The sequence below is a fragment of the Peromyscus leucopus genome, chromosome 6 (assembly GCF_004664715.2).
Source record: "Peromyscus leucopus breed LL Stock chromosome 6, UCI_PerLeu_2.1, whole genome shotgun sequence".
Lineage (NCBI taxonomy): Eukaryota > Metazoa > Chordata > Mammalia > Rodentia > Cricetidae > Peromyscus > Peromyscus leucopus.
The window spans coordinates 27,199,631-27,214,794 of record NC_051068.1 but is presented as its reverse complement, the minus strand read 5'-3'; positions in this window follow the sequence as shown (position 1 = coordinate 27,214,794).

Here is a 15,164-nt window from a genome sequence, read left to right as displayed (position 1 = left end):
GACTGGTATAGCTGGATCTTGAGGTAGATTGATTCCACATTTTCTTAGAAACTGCCATACTGTTTCCATACTTTATATGAAAAAAAAAAAAAAACAAACAAGGATTGCTAAAACAATCCTGTATAATGATGAAAATTCCAGAGGTATCAACATCCCTGACTTCAAGCTCTACTATAGAGCTATAGTAATAAAAGCAGCATAGTATAGGCATAAAACCAGACAGGTGTATCAGTAGAATTAAATGGAAGACCCTGATGTGAATCCACATACTTAAGAACACCTGATTTTTGACAAAGAAGACACATTTATACAATGGAAACAAGAAAACATCTTCAACAAATTGTGCTGGCATAACTGGATGTTCACATGTAGAAGATTGCAAGTAGATCTGTTTCTGTCATCATCCACAAAGCTCAAGTTCAAGTGGATCAAAGACCTCAACATAAATCTAGTTACACTGAGCCTGACAGAAGAGAAAGTGGGAAGACACCTTGAATGCATTGGCACAGGAGACTACTCCTGAGTATAACACTAGTAGCTCAGACCCTGAGAGCAACAATTAATAAATGAGACTTCCTTATTCAGATTCTTTGAGAATATAATAGAGATAAGAAGCTTCTAGAATCATAGATCAGGATTACTGAGGTAAATGTAGTCATATTGTTCTAAGCTGGGCAGGTCCCAAACTTTCCAAGACCTTGCTGATAAGAATTGAGAATTTTAACTTGGATCAAAACTGTAGTGTTTGGCATAGGGATGAAATAAGTCAACTCAACAACCTTTTCCTTTTCCCCTATTTCTGCTCTTCTTACCTTAGCCTCGTCTGAGCTTAGTTATAGAAATATCAAAGTATCAGGAGTCATTCATTTTTCTTCATGTTTTCTGAGCTATGACTTAAGGGAAAATTCATTAAAAGTATTACAAGCCTCTGTCACTGGGTATAATTTAGAATTTGGACGCAAGCATTCTTGTCAATACTATTGCATTTGTTTCTGAGAATAACTTAAATAATATACAACTCCCACTTTTCTACTAGAAAATATATTAGTAATTAAATAAATTTGCATATGGTAAATATTAGAACAAATCTATCATGTTGATTTTCTTGTTCATGTGTCTATAATTCATCTTGATGCAAGAGAATATAAATGAAAGTGGCAAAGTTTCATGTGTATATGTGTGTACATATGTGTGTGGATGTTTATATGTATATATGTGCATATGTGGGTATAAGTATATTTATGTATGTGTGTTTGTGTGTAAGTACATGGATTTGTGCATCTGTGTGTGTGTGAGAGAGAGAGAGAGAGAGAAGTCCACCAAAGAGAGTGTTGATGTGTATATAATATTTCTTCAGTAATGGTTTTTATAATAAGAAATGATGAATAATTGATGAGTGATTATAAGTTACCTGGTGATTACTGCCTTAATATTAATTTTTAAAATTTTACTCTTACCAATAAACAGTAAAATAATGATATTTAACTTCTTCCACTAAGCACACATATTTATCTGTATTACACATGGGTCTCACAAAGATTCTACTATTATACCTATGTGAGTTTTCAACAAGTATTTGAAAAATTTACATTTTATTTAATGAACATTAGAGGAAACAGAGTTCATATAGATTTTTATCCTTTAACTAGATACATATTGTTTCCAGTATAGTGTTAGCCAATCACAATTTTGATACATTAAATATATTTTATACATAAGTTTAAAAGATTCATATAATGAAAGCTACCTTATTCTTTGTACAAATTACTTTTTACACCTTTAGTTACATGACAAATGTAACTAAAGGAAGAATTTGAGTTTGCTCATGGTTTAAGCTGATCTAGATAGTCATAGCAAAGCAGTTGTGGCAGCAGGAAAATGAAACACATGGTTGTCTGAATCTACAATCCAAAAGCAAAGAGAGATGAATGCTGAGGCCCAGCTGGTGTCTTCCATTTTATTTTTTATTTAAATCCGAGCCATAACACAGCATCTTTCATGCTCAGCATGCATACTCCTTCTTGAGTCAAAATTCTATAGCAAACTGCAAAAAGACATCCACAGAAGCATGTCTCCTGTTACATCCATATCCATATCCAGTCCTTCGTACAAGGGAGAGTAACCATCAAACATTTACCCTCTGTCAATCAACTTGAAACCAGAAGATATAACTTTTAAACTCTCCTTGCTGTTAGTTCTCAAAGGTGAATGACCCTTTCATATCACAAAATGTGTTTAGTTCAATTATAAAGGTCCCTGAAGTCTTAACAGTTCTAACAATGTTTAAAAGCTTAAATTTCAAACTCTCTTCTAAGTCTTTAAATGTGAAGTTGTGTGTGTGCACGTGTGCATATGTGTTTAAGGTCGAATTCATTGCCTTCATCTGAAACATACCAACTAAGCAGAACAGGGAAAGCAGCAAGCTCACAACTCCTTCCTTTCCTTCAAATCCAATCCCTCAGTTTCATCCCTTGCACTGCAATAGAACACCAGGTGCAGCCTTCCTTTACCTTTGCCCACATAAACTGTGGGTCCCACAGCCATGCCCTCCTGACCTACTTCCCCACACTAGTCACTTTATGCCAGTTTCCAAATCCAGTAAGTGCCTCCTGCTAAGACACATTCCAAGCCTGTCAGAAAATGAGAGGCTGCTTTCAAACCTTCTCTTCTCTTTCTGCTGTCTGAATCCAATCCACACAGTCTCATCCCTAGTGCTACAGAAGAACACCTGTGGCAGCTTTTCCTGCTCCCATACCCATCTGCTATGGTTCCTACAAACCTTCTCCTTCTAAATTTTATCCCAAAATTTATTGCTTTGTCCCTATCCCAACCTCAGTGTGCCTCCTGTTAAAACAAAGACAGCTTCCCTCAGGCCAACATGTAAGCATAAGTTGGACCTACATTTCTCTTACTGTTATTGAGATCTAATCCTCCCAGTCTCATCCTCAGGTCTCTCTGCAGAAGGAAACCCATTGTGGCCTCCTTATCCTCTCTGACCCTATCTCCAAGGGAATACAAAGACCTTGGCCTCCAATTTTCTTCCTCAGGACTCATCTGAGTATCTAAGCCTACAATATCACCAGACATTCCCTGTGAACACAACAGTTTAGTATGCCAGGAAAACAGGCAATACACAGCATCACACTCTAAATATCCAGAGAGAAAACAGAAACCAACTAACAAATCAACCACCAATAAAGCAAACAACACCTCTCAACCCTCCAGGAATTGGCAGCTAGAACAACTATTATCCCAAACTCAGAAGGAGAAATTCATCAATAGGACATTTCAATTCTTAACATCTATTCCCCAAACACAAGGGCACCCATGCTTGTAAAAGAAACAATACACAGCTTAAAACACGTATTGACCCTCACACACTGATAATGAGAGACTTCAGCCCCTACTGCACTAGTGTAGACATCAACTAGACAAAGACTAAACAAAGAAATATTCAAGTTAATAGATATTATAAACAAAATGCACCTAACAGATGTTTATAGAATGCTTTATCCAAACACAAAAGAATATACAATTCGTGCACCTCAATGAACTTTCTCCAAAATTGACTAACTGCTTGGGCACAAAACAAGTCTGAACAAATAAAAAAAATGAAATAATTTGTGAATCTTAGCAGATGACTACAAAGAAAGCTACATAGTAACATCAATAGAAAACTTAACAATTTATGGAAACTGAACAACTCTCAACTAAATGACAAATGGTCTAGGACAGAAATAAAGAAATTAAATACTTCCTAGAAATCAATAAAAATGAATACAAAGCATACAAACTTATGGGACACAATAAAAATGCTACTAAGAGGAAAATTCAGGCTCATATATGCTTACATAAAAATAAATGGAACAATCTCATATTACCAACTTAACAGTACACTTAAAAGCTCTAAAATAAAGAGAATAAACCACACTCAATAGAAGTAAATGGCAGGAAATAATCACAACTAGAAAATATAAATAAATAAAATAGAATGATTCAAAGATTCAATGAAACAAGGAGTTGCTTTTTTGAGAAAATCAACAAGCTAGACAAACATTTATCCATACTATCTGAAAAGTAGAGAGAGAGAGAATACTCAAATTAACAAAATGAGAAAGGAAAGGGGTGATATAGCAACAGAAACCAATTAAATCCAGAGAATCATCAGGGCATATTTTATAAGTTTATACGCTATAAAATTCTATAGACTAAAAGAAAAGGTAATTTCCTTAATATATATGACTTACTAAAGTTAAATCAAGATAAGATAAAAAATTTTGATAGTACTATAACTGCTAGTAAAATAGAAGCCGTCAATAAAAGCTTCTTAACCAAAAAACAAAACAAAACAGGGCCACGGGGCTGGAGGGGTGGCTCAGAGGTTAAGAGCACCGACTGCTCTTCCAGAGGTCCTGAGTCAATTCCAGCAGCACATGTGGCTCACAACCACCTGTAATGTGATCTGGCGCCCTCTTCTGGCCTGCAGGCATACATGCAGGCAGAACACTGTATACATAAATCTTTAAAAAAAAAAAAAACAGGGCCAGGTAGTTTTAGTGCAGAATTCTATCAGACTTTCAAAGAAGAGTTGACAACAATACTCTTTAAGTAATCCCACAATAAAGACAATGAAGCAATATTACCCAGGTCGTTTTATGAGGCCTGATACCAAAACTACATAGAGTTTCAGAAAGAAAATAAATTACAGACCAATTTCCCTTAAGAACATAGATATGAAAATATTCAATACAATATTTGCAAATAGAATCTAGGAACATATCCATTTTATCCACCATGATCAAATGATTCCTCCCAGAGATATAGGAATGGTTCAAAATATGAAAATCAATAAATTTAATCCACTATATAAACAAAGTGAAAGAAAAAAAATGATCATTTCACTAGATGAAGAAAAGGCTTTTGACAATATCCAAGAATATTTCCTGATAAAATTCCTGGAGAGATTAAGGATACTAGTGACACACCTAAATATAACAAAGGCCATTTACAACAAACCTATTACCAACATCAAATGAATGGAAATAAACCCAAGAAATTCCATTAAACTTACAAACAAGATTAGGTTTTCCTATCTTTATTTCTACCCAATACTGTATCTTAGCCAGAGCAATATGAATACTGAAGAACATCAAGGAGATACAAATTGAAAAGAAAAAAGTCAAAGCATCATTATTTACAGATGACATGATAGTGTTCATAAGAGATGCCATAAATTTCTCTAGGGAATTTCTACATCTGATAAATACATTAAGCAAATTAGCTGCATACAAAATTAACTCACAGAGATCAGTAGCCTTCCCATATAACAATGATAAACAGATTGAGAAAAAAAATCCAGGAAACCACGCCTTTCACAATTGGCTCAAAAAATGCAAAGCAACATTGGTTATTTTTAAACAAGCAAATGAAGGACTTGTATAATAAAATCTTCAAGTCTTTGAAGAACAAAATTGAAGAAGATATCAGGAGATACAAAGATCTCCAATGGTCACAGAACAGTTGGATTAACATAGTAAAAATGGCCTTTCTACCAAAAACAAAACATATATTCATCACAATCCCCATCAAAATTATATCACAACTCCTTACAGGCATTCACAAGAAAATTAGCAACTTCATCTGGAAAAACAAAAACCCAGGATAGTTAAAACTGTCTAGAACAATAAAAGAACTGTTGTCGGTATCAACATCCCTGACTTCAAGTTCTACTACAAATCTAGAGTAACAAAAGCCACATGGAATTGGCACAAAAAGAGAAAAAAAATTGAATTGAAGACCCAAACACAAACCCACATCTTTGGAGACCTGATTTTTTTGATAAGTCAGAGATAGATATTAGAAAAAAAAAAGACAGCATCTTCAACATATGATGATGGTAAAATTGGATGCCTGCCTGCTTGTAAAAGAATGCAAATATGATGGGTGATGTTGCTTTATATGCTGTGAATGTGTTGCTCTGATTGGTTGATAAATAAAATGCTGATTGACCAGTAGCCATGTAGGAAATATAGGCAGGATTAACAGACAAGGAGAATTCTGGAAGAGGAAGGGTAAATCAGGAGTTGCCAGCCAGATACAGAGGAAGCAAGATGTGAAGGCAGAACTGAGAAAAGGTACCAAGCCATGTGGCTAAACATAAATAAGAATTATCAGTAAATTTAAGTGTAAAAGGTAGTCAGTAATAAGCTTGAGCTAATGGCCACAGAGTTTGTAAATAATATAAGCCTCTATGTGTTTATTTTGGTCTGAGTGGCTGTGGACCAGGTAGAACACAGGAAAACTTCCAGCTACATATGGCCCCCAACGTGGGGCACAAGTTTCCACCTAAAACCTAAGAAAGCTTTTAAAAGATAAAGAGCTAAAAACAGCTTCTTATTTGTGTCTCTCAGGCAAGCTGTGAGCTACAGTATGGTGGTTTCACAGTGGTGTGTGGCTTGATTACAGCATGGTTGATTCCTGCCGCTGTACACCGTGGCACTGCAAGATGCACAGTGTGCTGCATGGTGGATTTAGCTTTTGCTAGTACTAAAGGAAAGTTGGTTTCTGAGCTACATGCAGCTTTGATGGAGGCATAGACCCACTGCTTCACAAAGTCAGTAGTAAACATAGTTCTGCCATGTTGGAAAACTGAGGTGGGTAGAGCCAGCAGCCAAAACTGTCATTTCAGTCCTAGCAATGCTACAGTTTAAAGCCATAGACTTATAATAAGGCAGATTCAGATGGAATAAAACTTTTAGTGGTTTACTGTGTGTGTAAAAATGTATGTAGGCCTGGAAGAGAGAAGAAAATGAATATGGACAGTTACGTAAAGAAATAGTTTAAAAAATAAAGTCTTTAAAGAGACAGCAAAGATAATATAAAAATAACCCATATAAAGATGGAAATCACACAGAGAGTCTGGATTATGTTGTCTTTGGAATTTTTAGTTGCAGAGAGACATTTGATTAAAAAGGCTACTCAGTTAAACCAATGTGTATGTTTTAAAGGTATCTTGATTTCAAAACTTGGGTGTAAGTTTATGTTGCTTTGTAAAGGAGGCTCTGCTTTTGTTTCCACAGAAAACGAGAACCTATGGATTGTTTCCAGGCTAATATGGTTTGACCAGCCAAGACTGCCTGAAAGGTTTCCGATGACACCATAGCCCAGGTAATCCAACATCCAGAGTGGCTTCAAGACAATTAGCTCAGACAATGCAGCTTCAAAGACTATTCCAGTCAGGAGTTAACTGTAATTGTTAATTTTCTCAGGATCCCCATAAGATTGCCAGCACCATCAACAAGTAGGAAGCAGTATGACAAGCTACCCCCAAATTCACAAAATATTGTTTATAAATGTTTATTTTTATTTAAATGGGGTTGATGATAAATACATTCTTTTTCTAAAAGAAGAAAGGGGGATATAATATGAAAATATAGGATATAGATATGATAGGATGAAAGAATAGAGTGTTGATTTTACCTTTAAAGAGAAACTTGTTTAAAATGTTTTACATTGTTATAGATTTTAGTTTTTTGATACAAATTTAAAGTTAATTTTGTTATTCTGCATATGTATTTCTACTTATGTTTAAGGTATTATGTTTGTGCAGCTCATTTTAATTGTAATGGATAATTAATAAATATAGACTAAGAATTATTCTTCTATGATAGTCAAACTTATAGTCATATTATGTTTTCTAGATATACATGTAGATATATTTCAGATAAGTAATCTTCAAACACTTCAAAGACCTATAGAATATGGAATTTAAAATGTTTTAAAAACTTAGACTTTCTGGACAATGAAACATCTGTTCCTGGCAGCACTGATTTACTTCAAAGAGAAAGATGGGCATCGAAGACACTCCATATGGAGTTTATCTTCTTCATGGCAAAAATAGCCATTTGGGCCAGAAACTGTTCTTGCCTAGATTGTTGGACAAAATGTTGTATCAACTGGACATGCAGGTCCCATAGGAAAGTGACCACTGAACTTTGCAAGGAAAAATGGCCCTTCAGATTCCTCCTTCACAGAATAAACTGCCAGACCTTCTACAGGACACAAAGAAAAGTGACTGAGAGACTCTAGGCCTATGGGTTGTTATCTCTCAGAAATCTGTTCTTTTCTAATGAGAGATAGAAAAGGGAATTTATCTTGAGTGGAGGGAAAGTAGGTAAAAACTAGGAGAAGTAGATGAATGGGAAACTATAATCACCATATATCATATGAAAAAAAGATTCTATTTCCAATAAAATGAAATGAATATATAATGATATAGTATGACAAGTCCACACTCCATTTCAAGAAAGATTAGATGAAAACAAGAATAAATCCACCTGGACAAACACCAAACTTTGCTGATTCGTCCATCATCTACAGCTTGTGGTATCATCACCCAAGCTTCACTCATCTTGTTTGGGAGCTCTGCACATTCACCTCAGATGTCTACAGCATATTTTACATTTTAGCTTGGCCTCAACTGTCATAAAGATTTGTGTGCCTATCATGGCTTTTCCCTGGGATTTCCTGAAATAGGCTTCACTTTTATAACTTCGTGTATTAGTTTCTCAAGAAGTAAATGAGAAAGGGCAATGCCACACATTGTCTGGTCCATTGCTTTCTGGAATCTGAGTGCCAGCCTTCATGACCCCATATATTTTATAGTGTTTTTATTTTTGTAAAAGTATTTCCATGTAGAAACTTTGCAGTTTTTTTGCCACCATTTTATGTAATATGATTCACTTTGACTATAACTGTATTGGCCTGTGTACCGTGGAGGCTAAACTTTGAAAACTAACCTCCCTAAGAGTTACTTTGAACAGGTGTCTTAGTTTACTCTCTATTCATTGGAACAAATTTCATTTTAAAAGCATGAGCCTTTGATGTCTTGGATATAGCACTCAAAGCATTTTTTGGTGCAAAGTGAAAAGACTATTCTCAGGTAATGCCCTCAATAATTTTAGATATTTTATTTGAAATCCAAGTCCATGGCATATTTCATGATAATTTAAGATGCACTCATAGTCCATTCTCAGTAAATTGCACACATGTTAGTTAATTTTGTTTTCTGTCTTAATGTAAACCTGGAAGAGACTAGGAAGTGTGAATCAGAAATAAATATAAATGAATGTTATAGGGTTTTGAGATTTTTTCTGTCAAACAAAACTAATTCATTATTTTTAAATCCAACCTCACTTAAGTTTGCAAACAACGAGAGAATGTAGTTTGACTGATTTCTGTACTGTTAACTGATTTTCCATAGTTCACTTTTTTTAATTTTTTCCTTTCTATAGAACCAAGGGTGACTTTGAGTATCTGATCCTCCTGTCACTGCTTGCTTTGCTTTGACTACATTATGTGCTACTCTGTCAGGTTTATTATTCTCGTGAATGGACCAAAGCATATACATTCTAAGTTGGCACTTAACCAGCTGAGTTATAACCCACTCCCCAGACCAGCTTCCTCTATAGTCTTTTCCTTTCCTAGCAGTCATCAGGCAGAATGCCACTGTGCACACTGTTCGTATTTTGTTCGTCTACATAGCTATTGGAATGTTCAATTCCATTAAGCTTTGCCTACAACACTTGAAGTTTTCTAGTCTACAACTGTCCCAAATTTCTCCCACCACCAACAATTCACATAGGCATTTAATCATTGCAACAAACCCACTTTTCAGGGTCAATTTTCTGTATTTATTTTTTTTTCATTTGCTATGATAATATATTGAACAAAATCATCTTAGAAAAGAAAGTTTCATTTGTCTTTCAGTATGAGAAGGTATAGTTCAAAACATGAGGTGGTATGAGCACAAAGTATTTGGTAATCTTGTGTCCACTGATCAGAATGCAGAGACAGATGAGCACTGGTGTTCAGCTAGCTCTGTTCCTTATCTACTTTCTTTCCTTCTGAGACTCCAGGCCCTGAGATGCATGCATATTTTCTGCTGAGTTAAAGGTGTGTAGATACTATTATAAAGATACACACAGAGGTTTCTCTCCAAGGATATACAAATCCAGACAAGTTAACAATAAACATTGCTCATCACACATGTGTAACATGTGTCTAAAAAGCAGCAGAAGAGTTTCTGTAAGCATTGTTTCAAGGCTCCTCTCAGTTGTATAACTCTTCCCATGCATAATTTTACTATTATGCAATTATTTTAGATTCAATAAATGTTACATATTATCTAGGCATGGAAAATACAAATATAATTATTTCATAATGCAATGATTAATACTTTATTAACTATTTACCTATTGTTCTGAAAGACATAATAACCAAGGAAACTTATAAAAGAAGGATTTGTTTTGGATTACCATTTAGAGCAGTGGTTCTCAACCTGTGGGTCACAAACCCTTTATGGGTGTGATGACCCTTTCACAGGGGTCACCTAAGACCATTAGAAAACACAGATATTCATAAACATTACAATTCATAACAGTAGAAAAATTACAATTATAAAGTAGTAATGAAAATATTTGTATGGTTGGGAGTCACTACAACATAAGGAATTGTATTAAAGGGTCATAGCATGAGGAAGGTTAAGAACCAATGATATAGAACGTTAGATTCCTTGATGGCAAAGAGGAGACAGCAGGTAGCAGAAGGCCATGACAACAGCTCAGGGTTCACATCTAAAGTACCAAACAGAAAACAGAATGAAACAGGCATGGAACTCTTTGAAACATCAAAGCCCATCTTTAGTCACATACTACCTTAATAAGCCAACACCTTCTAATCTTGCCCAAATAAACATCCATGGGGACCAAGTATTCAAATGTCTGAGACTTATAAAGGACATCTCATTCAAACTACCACAAATATGTAGGCTGATTGATTTTTATAAATTATATGTGACTGTAGTGATATTTTATTTGTATGTTAATAAATAAAGCTTGCCTGGAGATTATGAGGAAAGGCCAGCCATTTTAAGTAAACAAGAAGTCAGGCAGCACATGTCCTTAATCCCTTAGCAGGAAAGATCTCTGTGTGTTCAAGGCCACACTAAGGAACAGAGCCAAGTGCGGTGATATACTCCTTTAATCCAAGTACCAACCACAGAGACCTGGAAGTCTGTATAGACAGACAGAAAGTGACAGAGCTGTGTAGGAAGAGGAAGTGAAGTAGCTAGGCTAAGAGAGCCAATGAGAGGGCAGAATAGCAAGGCATTAAAGGTGTGGGTAGATAGGAAGTAACTCACCTTTGGAAGCTGCAGAGTTGGTAAGGTAAGGTTGGCTGGTGGCTTTCCTTATTTCCCTGATCATTCTAAGGCTTTCATCCCTACATTTGGCTCCGTGTTTTTTGTTTTATAAGACCATTTAGAAATTCATCTAAGTGTGCCCTCTAACATTGCACATTGTCTTCACTGTCATCCTGAGATGAGGTTTCAAATTATCTAGAATTCACTGATTATATTGGATTTAAAATGGCAAAAGTCATTGACAGAGAAAATTTACATTTATGCCTATTCTATCACCAGAAATACAGGAATATTTGAGAAAACATGATACAGATTGTAATTTGATAAAGAAATTTATATTTTACTCCTAATTTATTTTTTTATATTTGTGAGCAAGGAAAGGGCATTGTGATTTTTAGTTTGATCCTGATCACATCTGCATTTAATTGCAGAAGTCAAAGGGAATAAAAGTATGCCTCATTGAAGAAGTGGCATTATTGCTGACACCAAACATAAGGGAGTTATGTATGCAGGCACTGGGGAAAGTGAATAATAATTTTTCATAGATTACTATCAAATTTTAATAAAATTTGCATCTAAAAGGTTGCATCTAGACATGAATATGACTCACAACAACCAGAAAGTGCAAGAGAGATATCAAGTAGGAACTATTTTATACTCTCTAGTCATTTCTAATGTCTGGGCTCCAAAATTTGGTAAACTCTGATAATATTAAAAGATTGGAATGGTCTTCTCCAGGGAAGAACACACCAACTGGATTATCCAATGCTAAACTATTATCTTTTTAAATATACATACAAGTAACATTATATAGACTATGGTGGGTATATTTATGTACTTTGGAAAATATATATGCACACATATATTTTTTATATGTACATATATATGTGTATTTATATATGTGTATTTACATATACATATGTCCAGTGGTATCTCTACAATCTGGAAACAAATCAAATGGAGCCAAGAACTATCAGTAAGAATCATGTGATTGCAAACTGATAGTGGCAGGGCTGCCATACCTGGACTGCGTGAGGATATTTTGATAAGCAGACATCAGTGCAAGGATAACGTCATTTTGATCTGTGAGAAATTGAAGAGGAAAGCTGTAAGAGGGCGTTAAACATTTAGCCTAGCCTTTGTATAGACTTCTCTAATGTGTGTCATGATTTGTGTGTTTGCTGTTTTTCTCTTATTTTCTGTAAATCTATTATAAATGATTGAGCTATATCTATCCATCTAAAATCTATCAATCAATCATCTATCTATCTGTCTGTCTGTCCATCAGTCTGTCTGTCTATATCTACCTATCATATACCTATCTGTAAATCACCTGAGTATCTATCTATCTATCTATCTATCTATCTATCTATCTATCTATCTATCTATCTATCTTATCTATCATCATACACTTCATCATCATCTAGATAGCTATCTCTATCACTATCTCTGTCTTCATCTGCACACTCACATGTGTGTCTGTCCTTTTTGAAACAATTTCAATTTGGCAGAGATTTACCTTGAACTTGTACTGCAATCCATTCATCACATCCTCACCTATTACCAAGTTCTGGGCTCATTGTGTGTCCCCACATCTAACCTTAATTACATCTTGTACAGTGTTAAATTCATATTTTTATTGTGGCATGAATAACAGGGCTATGAATTTCAGATTTGATCAGATTTATTTAAGATTTGGTAATTAAATGACACTGGTGTCTGAATAAATAATTATCTTTTAAAATTAATATAAATTATGGGACTCAATATCTTATGGAATAAAAAGGTTCCAGTAATATGTAATGTTTAGATTATTATTTTTTCTTTTTTTCATTATTAGGAAACTTTCACTGAGCAGTGGTGGTGCATGCCTTTAATCTCAGCACTCAGGAGGCAGAGCTAGGCAGATCTTTATGAGTTCAAGGCCAGCCTGGTCTACAGAGCAAGATCCAGGACAGGCACAGAGAAACTCTGTCTCGAAAAAACCAAAAATTTTTTTCTATTCACTTAACATACCAACCACAGATCCCCCTCTCCTTCCTCCTTCTGCCCCTCAGCCTTACCTCCAACCTACCCCCATTCTCATCTCCTTCAAGGCAAGGCCTCCCATGAAGAGTCAGCAGAACCTGGTACATTCAGTTGAGGCAGGTCCAAGTCTGTCCCCCTGCAACAAGGTGTTTCACCACAGGTACTGGGCTCCAAAAAACCTGCTCATGTACCAGGGACAGATCCAGATCCTACTGCCTGCCCCCACCCCACCCCAAACAGTTCAACCTAAACAGCCGTCTTGCCCATGCAGTGGGCCCAGTCCAGTCCCATGGGTGCTTCCCAGCTATTGGTCTGTCCACAGTTCACAGGTTCCCACTAGATTGGCCTGGTCGCCTCTGTAGGTTTCCTCATCATGATCTTGATGTCCCTTCTCATAGAATTCCTCCTCTCTCTCATCAACTGAACCTTGGAGCTCGGCCTGGCACCCAGTCATGGTTCTCTGCCACTGCTTCCATTATTTTAAGAGAAATATCAATTAAATTACATACTTTTGTTTTTATAGTTGTATATTCTAGCTATGACTAGGTATCTCTATATCAGAGAATTGAATATGCACTTGTGTGTATCTGGGTGTTTATACTTGTTTCTGTTATGAAGTTTAAAAGAGAACAGTGAGTTCTTAATTTTTCCTGAAGAAAAATAAATTTGAACAGTACAAGACTCCTACATGCTAGACATTGCTGCTGTTTAATTTTACTAAACACAAGTAATATTATTTTCATTCTGACTTTACTTCATTTCAACTCTTACAAACTATCCCACTGGTGAGCTTTAATTAGATTGATACTGTAGACAACCATTATTGAGAGAGATAGACTATCTGTGGATCATTTGGCAGGGTTTGTGGAGAATATTTACTCATTAGAAGTATTTTCTTAGTTATTCAAAGTGTTTTGAAACTTATCAAATCTTATGTAAAAAAGCTACTACAAATTCTTCAGTGCAAGCCTTATGAAAATATCTGTGCATAAATGTGTAATAGTGGGAAAATAAATATATTGAACAAAAGAGTATGTTCATGTACCAATTGTTCAAATTGTAAGCAAACACCTCATTGGGAAAAAAAGAACATTTTAAATGTTCACATTTTGACTCTTTCCATTTGTACCATCAAAGAGTCACTGCAAGGGAACATGATAATGAACACCAAGATATATTTTTATAACTGCTTTTATGGAAGAATAATATACACTAGGTCAAGTTTAAACAATGGAACCACACTTATATTTATCTTCATGTTTCTTGGCCTCACTCATCCATTTCTCCCTCAGTGCCTGCTAAACCAAGCAGTTTTAGAATATAGCGGATCATTCACAAATTGTGGCAGGTATTCAACCTGCAAATTTCAGAGCTGTCAAGGCTGAGTGTTTCAATCATTTTTGACATCTCCTGGTATTTCCTTTCATATTCCAGCTTCTATAAATAATATCCTTTCTTAGGTACAATTTTAGGTTCTCAGGCTTGTTTCTCCCCCACAATATAAAGAAAAGTTGTATTTTATCTCTTAGCATGTCCTTCCTTTTTTACCTTCAGTTTGAAAAAAATATGATTGTGAACTGCACTGAATAGAAATATGTTAATAGTACATTAAAATGGCATAGTATTTAGCCCTTGTAAAAGGTATTTCCTTTGGTGATTCTAGAATGTTTTAATAATTTTATAATATTATCTGTGCAAAATAGGGTGTACATTTTGAAACAAATGCCTTAGGAAGATTAACAATAAGTGCTACATTTATATAAATATTCAAATATGGCAGCTGAAATGACTACAATATTAAAAATATAAACATAAGCATTTTTACAAAAATTTCTTACATTTGAGATTGAACAGTGTCATGAATTAACTTTTATACTCTAAGGAAATGTTCTTATAATTTTTCAATATCAAAATATGATATAAGAAGGATTCGAAG